The sequence below is a fragment of the Brachyhypopomus gauderio genome, chromosome 9 (genome assembly GCF_052324685.1).
Source record: "Brachyhypopomus gauderio isolate BG-103 chromosome 9, BGAUD_0.2, whole genome shotgun sequence".
NCBI classification, from domain to species: Eukaryota; Metazoa; Chordata; class Actinopteri; order Gymnotiformes; family Hypopomidae; genus Brachyhypopomus; species Brachyhypopomus gauderio.
In genome coordinates, this window is record NC_135219.1 from 651,167 (window position 1) to 661,349 (window position 10,183).

At 41.3% G+C, this 10,183-nt stretch overlaps 1 long non-coding RNA gene across 1 annotated transcript; it reads left to right on the forward strand.

Annotated features, from left to right (window-relative positions):
* The first annotated feature begins 311 nt into the window (after window positions 1-311).
* On the forward strand, window positions 312-4,728 carry LOC143522629 (uncharacterized). The gene is made up of 3 exons (XR_013133083.1): window positions 312-355; window positions 710-761; window positions 3,328-4,728. It is a non-coding gene; the product is annotated as an uncharacterized LOC143522629 (long non-coding RNA).
* The last annotated feature ends 5,455 nt before the right edge of the window (window positions 4,729-10,183 follow it).

Sequence of the window (10,183 nt, forward strand, 5' to 3'; positions counted from 1 at the left end):
TTGCCTCAATGATCCAGACATTTTCTATAGGTTGTTATTTGTAGGAAAATTTAGTGTTGGCCATTAATGATGTAAAAAATTTCATACAGTAAACTGAGCTATTCAACTGCAATTAACTAAACCAAACCATTGTACAACAATTGAATTGAGTCAAGAATCAGGGATCTAATTTGTTAGCTAGTATTAGCCGAGTGACTTCTTTTTAAAGTGCTAAATTTACATACTGGCTTTGATTACAGAAATGAATGTTGGATGCTGCTTTTTTTCTCACTTCTATACTTTTTTTCAGGTACCTAACTCTTACGGTGTGTTTCTCCTCCTGTCCCATTTTCTTCTATGTGGCAACATAGATTTAGTAAGTGCAAATTAATAGATGTACACATCAAAATGTAGTTCATATTAATTTATACTCCATGTGATGTTAAAATTGTTTACAATATCAAACTAAATGTTTAGAGTGAGCATGTTAAAAGTATAAAAGATTTGATTTATAATATACAAAATTTATTAGGCTTACAAACAAGGTTGGATGTGTTAGTTTTTCAGGTATTGTTGTACATTGTGCACTTTGAAAAGGAGCTGACTCTTTGAGTGCCTTTTTTGTAACATCATGAATGCTGTTAGAAATCCCAACAACAAACTCAAGCTGAAAGGCAGGTCATTTTACAGGTAACCTAATTGATTTGTTGTTCTTTGCCTTCATTCACAGGTGCTGTGTGAATGTGGCCTTGCAGATTGTGTGACAGTTTATTATCTACCAGGTATGAGTTATTAAAACATTTTAGGCTGCAACATTTCCACCATAGCCAGGCAGGCCGATATCCATGTGTATATCTAGACTGTGCTTGCACATTCACAAGCTGGAAGAAACTATTGAGTCACACACATCGAACACACAGGAAGGTAGAAACAGCAGGTGCTCAGTCCACTACGTTCTCATGTCAGACATGTAGGTGTGAAGAACTTTCAACAGAGAAGGAATACTTCAGTCATATAAATCAACACCTTAGGCAGTATGAAAATGTAACTTGTATGTTTGAGGGATGTACATATCAGTCAAACATATATGGCACTTTTAACTCACATAAAAATCGTAAACACAATCCACACAGTCTAAAGGATTTTAAAGCAGGTGTAGTTAAAGTCAGTGTTCAGTCTAGTCCAGCAGAGGAAGGGCCCGCATTTACTACAGACATAGATTGTAGTCTGTCAGATGCAGACAGTGATATTTCTAATTCAGAGGACCTTCCTGAAGTTGTAGGACAAAAACTTGGCTCTGTTCTATTGAAGTTAGAAAACATTTTTCATGTTCCATCTACAGCAATAGATGAATTGGTTGATGAGCTACACTACTTGCTGAGTACTGTGTCTGTGCCAATAACTTGTAGCAGTATTTCAGATTTTTTCAAAAGCAAAGATCTTGAGGTTGATAGCTTGGTTATTAAGGAATTAGCTCATTCACTGTGTAAATCTAATCCTTTGGCAACTGCACTGGGACATGGTGGCCCCTTTGCAACAGCTTATAAGAGAAAACAGTACTATAAAGAAGTGTTTAAGATTGTCGAGCCAGTAGAGTTTGTTCTTGATCAAAAAACAAGCAGGTCCTTTCAATATATCCCATTACTGCGATCTTTGCAGCAGATACTTGATTCTCCTGAAGTGTTGAATAGAGTTCTTGATAGCCATAAAACACAGGGCAGTAACACAGATCAGCTTGATAAACAGCAGTATTGCTCCATAAGAGATGGTGTATACTTCAAAGATAACCATTTTCTGTCAGGTGATGATGAGTTAAAAATTTGTTTAACCTTATACATCGATGACTTTGAATTGTGTAATCCTTTGGGCACATCACGGAAGAAGCACAAGTTGTGTAGCATATACTGGATTCTCAATAACTTGGGACCAGGCTCTCACTCAGCACTCACCTCCATTTATTTAGCAGTTTTGTGCAAGACTAATGATGTAAAGACATATGGATATAGAAATATATTAGGGCCACTATTACATGACCTTGTTACGTTAGAAGAGCATGGCGTCTTTGTTTCAAAGCTTGGGACTTTTGTCAAAGGAACAGTGCACAGTGTTATTGCTGACAATTTGGGTGCCCATGCTTTGGCTGGTTTTATAGAGAGCTTTTCTGGGCATTATATTTGTCGATTTTGTACTGCTCAGAAAGAAGAGATCCAGTCAACAGATGTTTATTCGGGTGCGTTTTCTCTTAGAACCAAAGAAGTACATGAAGCACATGTGAAGACTGCACTGGACACTGAAACGAGTTGCTTTGGAGTGAAGCGTGCTTGCCCTTTATCTGAGCATCTTAGGCATTTTCACGTCAGCACGGGCTATCCCCCAGATATAGTCCATGATTTGTTTGAAGGAATTGTCCCATTAGAACTAGCATTGTGTTTGAGTATTCTGATCTCCAAGAACTATTTTAGGCTCGACTCTCTTAACACATGTATCCGCAAGTTTCCTTTCAAGTGGAGTGACAAAAAGAATCGGCCTCACCTTATACCACACAACTATTCCAGTAGGAAGACAGTAGGTGGTAACGCCCATGAGAATTGGTGCCTTGTACGTTTCCTCCCATTTCTAATAGGAGACCTTGTACCAGAAGGTGAGCTTGCTTGGCAAGTGATACTAGACCTGAAGGAAATCGTAGAGTTAGTTGTGGCACCTGTTCACACCCAAGAGACAATCGCCTACCTTGATGTCAAAGTGTCTGAGCACAGACAGAGATTACGTGAGCTTACGTGAGCTTATCCCGAATCTGTCACACGTGAAATGCTACAGGCACCGTTCAGAAACTGATCATTTCAGTTAAATGTAATCAGTTCAGTAGATATATGCGGCTATTAGCCCGGTGTGGCTTATAAATTTTCCATTTTTAAAAAACTTTGTAGGTGCGGCTTATATTGAGGTGCGCTCTATAGTCCAGAAAGTATGGTAATCACTTAAACTAATAGTATATGCAGGAAATAAAGGTCTTCCTGTCAGGAAGTAGTGGAGCTTGTTCATCAAGTCTATTATTCCAGTGATGAGAGTAGGAAGGAGAATAAACCTTACACCTACAAGAGCTTAGGAGGGTGAAGAGGTGAGTAGAGAAGGAAGACGGTAGAAGAGAGGGTGAGGTGGTTGGAGAAGTTTGCCTCCTTTTCTTGAATTCGTTTTCCCTGCACCAAAGAACAGTTTCTTATTTGGCACTTGCAGCTGCTGGCTACGTATTTACATCGCTGATCTTTGAATAAAGGGGGGTTCCTGGTTCTGTATTGTTAGATGTATTTTTAGTTGGTGTTTTGTTAACTGCATTTTGTTTTCTGGCAGGTCAAAGGCGTTATTGGGAAAAGAGCAGGCTCTGCAGTCTCCCCGGAAATCCCTGCGTCTTAAAAAAGCACAAGGCCTTACCCTCGGTGGTGGATCAACCCTTAAACACGTGAGAACAAGACTACTACTGTAAAGGATAATTGTCAGAGTTTTTAATTGTTGTCATCTTGATTGAAAAGTTCACAATTTGAGAGAAGTCTGTATATAATCTCATGTTAACAAAAACACAAAATGCATCCTTATGACTTTTCCTTTTTTTTCCCAGGCTTTTAGGAGGTGATCAAAGGTCGTTGTTAGAAACAGCACATGACCTGTCCTGAACTTTTGATTCACCTGCTACTCATTTCCCCACCCATTTCACGACTATTTAACCATCCACGTCACACTTCCGGGTTGCGAAGTATTGTTGCCATGCCACATACCGAGCGTTCTATTCAAGCGATTGTCTCTCCATGTTCTTACCTCTGCTCTCCTAGACCTCATCCTCTGCTTAGCCCTACTGTACTTTCTGGCCTCTGTCTTCCCGGCGTGACCCTGGACCATCCTGACCTCGTTCGTAGCACCCCTGTGCTTTGTTCTCTGAGTAGAGTTTCACATCTGTTTAAGTGCTGTATACTCACTCTATAATAAAAGCTGTGATTCTCCGCATTTGGATCCTTGCCTGCCTGGTCAATACATTACAGTCTTAAGGTCATTGTTGCCTTGATCATGCATCCATCTCATTCTCATGAACGCATATATACAGTGCTTTAAAGAAATCTCTTCAAATTAACATTCAATTGGCCTAAGGATGAGCTGCTTAGATTTTGGTGGTCCAGGTTAGGGTCACACAGCTCATCATCCTGTTCTTTCTGTTCCAGGACATTGAATCCAGAGAGGCTAAGGCAGAGGTTGCCGAGAAGACCATGGGCATCTACACTGTTCGAGCAGAGGGTCATGGTCCTGATGGTCCAGGCAATGGACGCTTTACTGATGTTTGTGTTGTGCTGGAAGGCGTGGAAGTTCTCCACAACCTGCCGAGTGTCAGCCATGCGTGTATGATGCTATATGGGCTGATCTATGCAATCAACTTAAGTTACCCTAAAAGCATGAAGCATACATTTGAGGTTTACCAGAAAATCCTTATGGATCTGGACTCAGACAAGCTTTCCCCGAAAGTACTGGCACTAAAAATAAAATTGCTCCGGTGATTTGACTGGCAGTATTGTTAATGTTCTTAAAAAAAAGACAAATCAGGTAGGGGTTAAGTCAGAGGATCTTGTGTTTTAAATGATTCCTTATTTCTTGAAGGGTGTATCAGGGAAATACCTGTTTTGTCTTGTTTTCTTTTAGTGTTTCTGAAGTGTGTTAGCTGGCAGTGTTGTAGTGCTTGTATTCTTCATTTGTTTGTGTGTGTGTGTGTGTGTGGTGGGGGGGATCACTAGAATGTATTCTTCATTTCAATTTGTCTTCATTGTTTCCCTAATTATGTATCTGGTTGTCTTAAAAAAATTTTACATCTGAAGCAACTTTTCTGTAGATTGTTTAATGTGAAGTTCTAAAGTTAATAAAGCTGTTGAATCAACAAGGTGGTCTGATTGTTCTTATGCATCATTAAGATTGTACTAAATGGAAAAAAATTGCATAAATTTGATGCATTTTGATTAATTTGGTTTATTACATAATCATAAATGACATGTAATTCAAAGAAATAAATGTCATTTATTTTGTATAGGTATCCTGATAATTATGCAATTCAAACAATATACTTTATGTATTTGAAATAAATACACATATTATTATTCATTTAATTTAATTATACTTTAATAATAGTAAATACATAAACCTGAGGATTATGCATTTGAAATAAATAGGCTTTATTACACTAATGAATATGTATCATGTAAGGTTTATTTGATAGGTTTGTGTTAAAATTATCTAAAAAAAGTAAATGGGAATTTGTCATGTAATAAAATTACATAAATCTTAAGAGTTAGGGTTAAATATTTCTGTGAGTGTGCAGTTGTACACGAACGTCAACGTTTGCAGCTGTTTTGGCCAGTTTTTCTTGGCATCAGGAGTAAGGGCGCGAATCATATTTCCCAGAGTTCTATTAAAGCGCTCAACGCTGCCATTACCCATAGGGTGGTATGGGGTGGTACGAGACTTTCTGACTCCAGCGACCTTCAACAACTCACTAATTAGCTGACTCTCAAATGACGCTCCTTGGTCTGAATGAATTCGTTCTGGGAATCCATATACACAGAAGAATTTGTCCCATAACTGCTTAGCTACCTGCTTCGCTGATTGATCTTTACATGGAAAAGCATGTGATAGTCTGGTAAAATGGTCCGTGACCACAAGCACATCAACAGACTTATTGTTGCTGTCTTCTGCACACCAGAAATCAATGCACACAAGTTCGAGAGGTGACGTCGTTCTGATGCTCTCCAATGGGGCTCTACCATTAGGTTCACTAGATTTTCCAATGACACACCTAGGACAGTGCCTGACATATTCACGCACATCTCTATCAATATGGGGCCAAAAGAACCTCTGTCGAGCCAGTGCTAAGGTCCTAAATTGTCCCTGATGTCCCGCACAATCATGGACACCTTTAAGAACCTCTTGTTTAAAAGAGTCTGGGACGATTAATTGGTGTCGTCTCTTCTTGGAGATTTGATCCTTGCATACTCTATACAAAATGCCACTGCTAGTGACCAATTTCTCCCAGTGTTTTAGATACCTCAGGACCATCACAGATTCTCTGACTTTTTCCCGCCTGGATGGTCTCCGGCCTCTGTCAACATAGAGCAACACTCTAGACAAGGTGGGATCCGACCGTTGGGCATCTCGTAGCTCTCTTTCCGAGTAAGGAATGACATCAACATCAGATGAAATCATCTGGGGCAAGTGATCCAGCACATCTGTAGCACGTATTCTAGCTCCAGATTCCCATTCACTGTGTGTCTCCAGAATAGCAGAAACTACCTCTTTAGAAAGCGAATGTTTCTCATGACACTTTGGTGCACATGTCTCCCTAGCCAGATAAGTGGCATCATCATTATCATCAGGGCAACTTGAACATCTGAAAGCTTCCTGCACTGAATTGTTAGACATTGGGACCGTTTCTCTGAGCAGTTTATCATATGGGTCTTTTAAGATCCTCTGGCCAATGGTCAGTTTTACAAATGGCTTGCGACTGAGGGCATCCGCAACAACATTTCTAGGGCCAGGAATATACTTAATATCAAACTCATATGATGCCAACTTTGCTACCCATCTCTGTTCACATGAGTCAAGCTTCGGTTTAGTCATGATGTGGGTAAGTGGGTTGTTGTCCGTCCACACTGTGAATGCATGACCTTTCAACCAGTGGCTAAATTTGTCGCACACTGCCCACTTCAATGCAAGAAACTCAAGCCTATGTGCAGGGTACTTTTTTTGAGCTCGTGTGAGCGATTTGCTTGCAAAAGCAATGGGTCTAGCCCTACTTTGTCCCTCCTGAAGTTGCGAGAGAACAGCTCCCAAGCCATCCAGTGACGCGTCTGTGGATAGAATGAAGGGTCTAGTGAAATCAGGGTGTGCTAACACAACACAGTTCAGTAAAGAAAGCTTTAGTGCATCGAATGCCTGCTTATGAGCCGATGTCCAATCACTTGGAGTCAATTTCCGGCACTGGTAGCGGACTTTTGCACATGGTCTACCTTTACGTTTTAGCTTCTGACCTGCTACCAATTCAAACAGAGGCTTAGCAGTGGCAGAATAGCTTGGTATGTAGTGTTGGTAGAAATTAACCATACCTAGAAATTATCTAATACGAGATGGGGAGGGAGTGATGCCATCCTGCTCCATTAGGTCTTTTACGCACATTTGGCTGATAGCGTCTACCTTGCTTGTGTCTGTAGATACTCCTGATTCATCCACAATGTGTCCCAGAAACTTTACTGATCGCCTGAGGAACCAGCACTTTTTGGGTGCCAATTTTAGATTGTGTAGACGCAGGCGACTGAAAACCAGCTCCAAACGTTCTAATGCTAGTGCTTCTGTGGGAGCAAAAATTAAAAGATCGTCAAGGTAACACAAGAGACTGAGGAAGTTCTGGTCACCAAATATGCTTGTCATCATTCTCATGAAGCTTCCAGGGCTGTTTGAAAGGCCCTGCGGGAGCCTTGTATACTCATATAACCCCATCGGTGTAGTAAATGCAGAATATTTTCTGTCATCTTCATGTAGAGGCATATTATAAAAGCCCGATGTCAAATCCATCGTACTGAAAAATGAATTTCCTCCAAGTGCGGCTAGACAATCAGCCTGATGAGGCAGTGGATGCGCATCTTTCAGTGTCCGTTTGTTTAACCATCGGAAGTCAGTGCACACTCTTAAGTCACCGTTCTTTTTCCAAACAAGAACAAGTGGAGAGGCATACTCGCTGGTAGACTTTCTGATTATTTCTCTCTCTTCCATCTCATCCAGGACACTTTTTAGCTTCTGATACTCAGCAGGAGGCACTCTTCGAAATGGAAGTCGAAATGGCTTATTGTCCACTAGGTGGATTCTGTGGACAAACCCTTTAGCCTCACCACAGTCAAGATGGTGGCGAGAGAAAACATCCTCATACTTGAGAACCAGGTCTGCTAGTTTGCCTTTCCATGTTTCTGAGATGTCACATGACTCCAAATCAAGATCACTCAGGCCCACATTGTTCAGTCTTTCCCTCACATCTGATGAGATGATCTCACAAGATCTGGGAATATCATGGCCTTCAGGAACAGTCTGACCATGGTCAGTAATCTGGACCTTGCAAGACAGTGACTCTGGACCCTCCATGTCCTCAAGAGCAAGGCAGGTGAAGACGTCAGCAAGCTTGGCATTCCTTTTTACAGTAATAGGACTGGAAGAAGCATTCAGTACTTTCAATGGAATCCATCTATCCCCCCATAAAGGTGTCACTATACGTGCAACCATTAACCCTCTGGGAGCAGCACGTGAAGATGTGGGTTCTACAATAACAGTACTCCCTGGTGAAACCACAGTTTGTCCAGGTAGTTTAGCCCATAACAGATATTCAGAACCAGCATCTAAAGTAACAGCTGTGTTGCATTTTGCTGTACCAACTTTGTCAGGAGCATCACCACTGGTCCAGCGATTGAAACCAGCAAGAAGAGACAAGAACTGCTCAGAATCAGAACAATTTGAGATAGGAGTAGAAATGACCTTCCAGTACTGACTATCTTGTTTCAGCTTGCTGAGAATATGCTTGAGAACATTAGTGCCAATAATTAGGTCATCCGATTGGCCTTCGACTACTAGAGCAGGAACAGAAATCTTGCAGCCATAAATCTCCATGTTGAGCTCTGTTATGGACTTTGGCTTCACACGGCTACCACCACAACCAATGAGTACAACATCAGTGTCAGATCGGCTTGCTCCATTCACAGCTCCAGCTTCAATAAGTTTCAGTTCTGCTGCATCACTGAGTGTACACGCCATGGATCCGCTGTCTAGCATAGCATTGAGAGACACTTTGTTCTCGACTATCACTGAAGTATAAAACAGGCTGTCACTGCTCCTGATTTTCTGTATGTTCTGATATACAACAATGCCTGAATCTTGAGCTTCAACACAGTTAGGTGAAACTGATGCATCTCTAACATCAGGGTCATATTGGGAGTCTATCTGACCTGAGCATCCTCCCTCCATACACAGGTCCGCTAGTTTCCCTGCAAACTGCTCTTTTGGGTTGTTTTGGTCGTACACGAGCTTTTAGTGTGACCTGGAGAGTAACAACCAAAACACAACTTCTCTGACAGACAGTGGGACTTAGTACTATGGTCATTCTCACCACACACACTGCATGCTGTGATGTTACGCCAGCTTCTTCTCCTGTCCTCACGCTGCCTAGAGGGCTCTGCACTCTTTTTCTGGACTTTTTCCAAAACCTGTTCCGAGTATTGTCATCATGCGGTTTAGCATATCATCACTCTGACTAGTATGTTGTTGGGACATCACAACAGTAGGCTCACCAGTGTTAGGGACAGTAGTGCTACACTTGGATGCTGTTTTTCCATTAGCAGGGTATCTGCACATTTTTAAATCTCAAATTCAATTACTTTTAAGACCTTTTTAATACCTCTCACAAGAAAAAAATAATACTATTACCGGGGATGCAGGTGTGTTCCACATCGTTGACGGGGGGGAATTGATGACGTTGTTGAGGCCGTATTCACCGTATTTCGCCACGCCCACTTTCAAGTTTGTGTTTCTTCCGCCTTTGTGTTAGAACTTCCGGTCAGCTATTTTTGCATTAGTGTACACTGCCTATTTTATGAAAAAAATCATTAAAATGTAGTATTCTTGTCTATTTACTTCTTTACTTAATTACTTAAAATTACAAAATGAATGCAAGGAAAAGATGTGGCCACTGATAAAATAGTTACTTATCTGATAGCCTCACAAGCACCCAACGCGTTCGCTTCATCGGAGCTTCATAACCGAGCCATTTCTCGGGATAAGGATGATCTGGTGTTGGGTTTCCCCTCCACAAAATGATAAGAGCAGACGTATGGACGTTTGGGTGGATGTTTTAAATTTAGCACCTTCAGCCTTAGACGCAGGTCCTCTTCTTTGGAAGGCGGTGGATATAAGTTATAAGGTGCCACGCAACACTCAGATCTTTTCGAGCTGTGTTCGTAACACTGTTGGTCAAGCACTGCTACATCTTCGTGCAGCGCGGTTTGTTTACAAGCCCAGCGAGCCGCTAATACTTTTAAAACCGGCGTAGTGGAAAACTGGAGACTAGCGGCATGAAGTGTCTGTGCTATTGTGATTATGATTTGAGTCTCGTTGGTGAGACGCGGTTCTTCTGTCACACGTT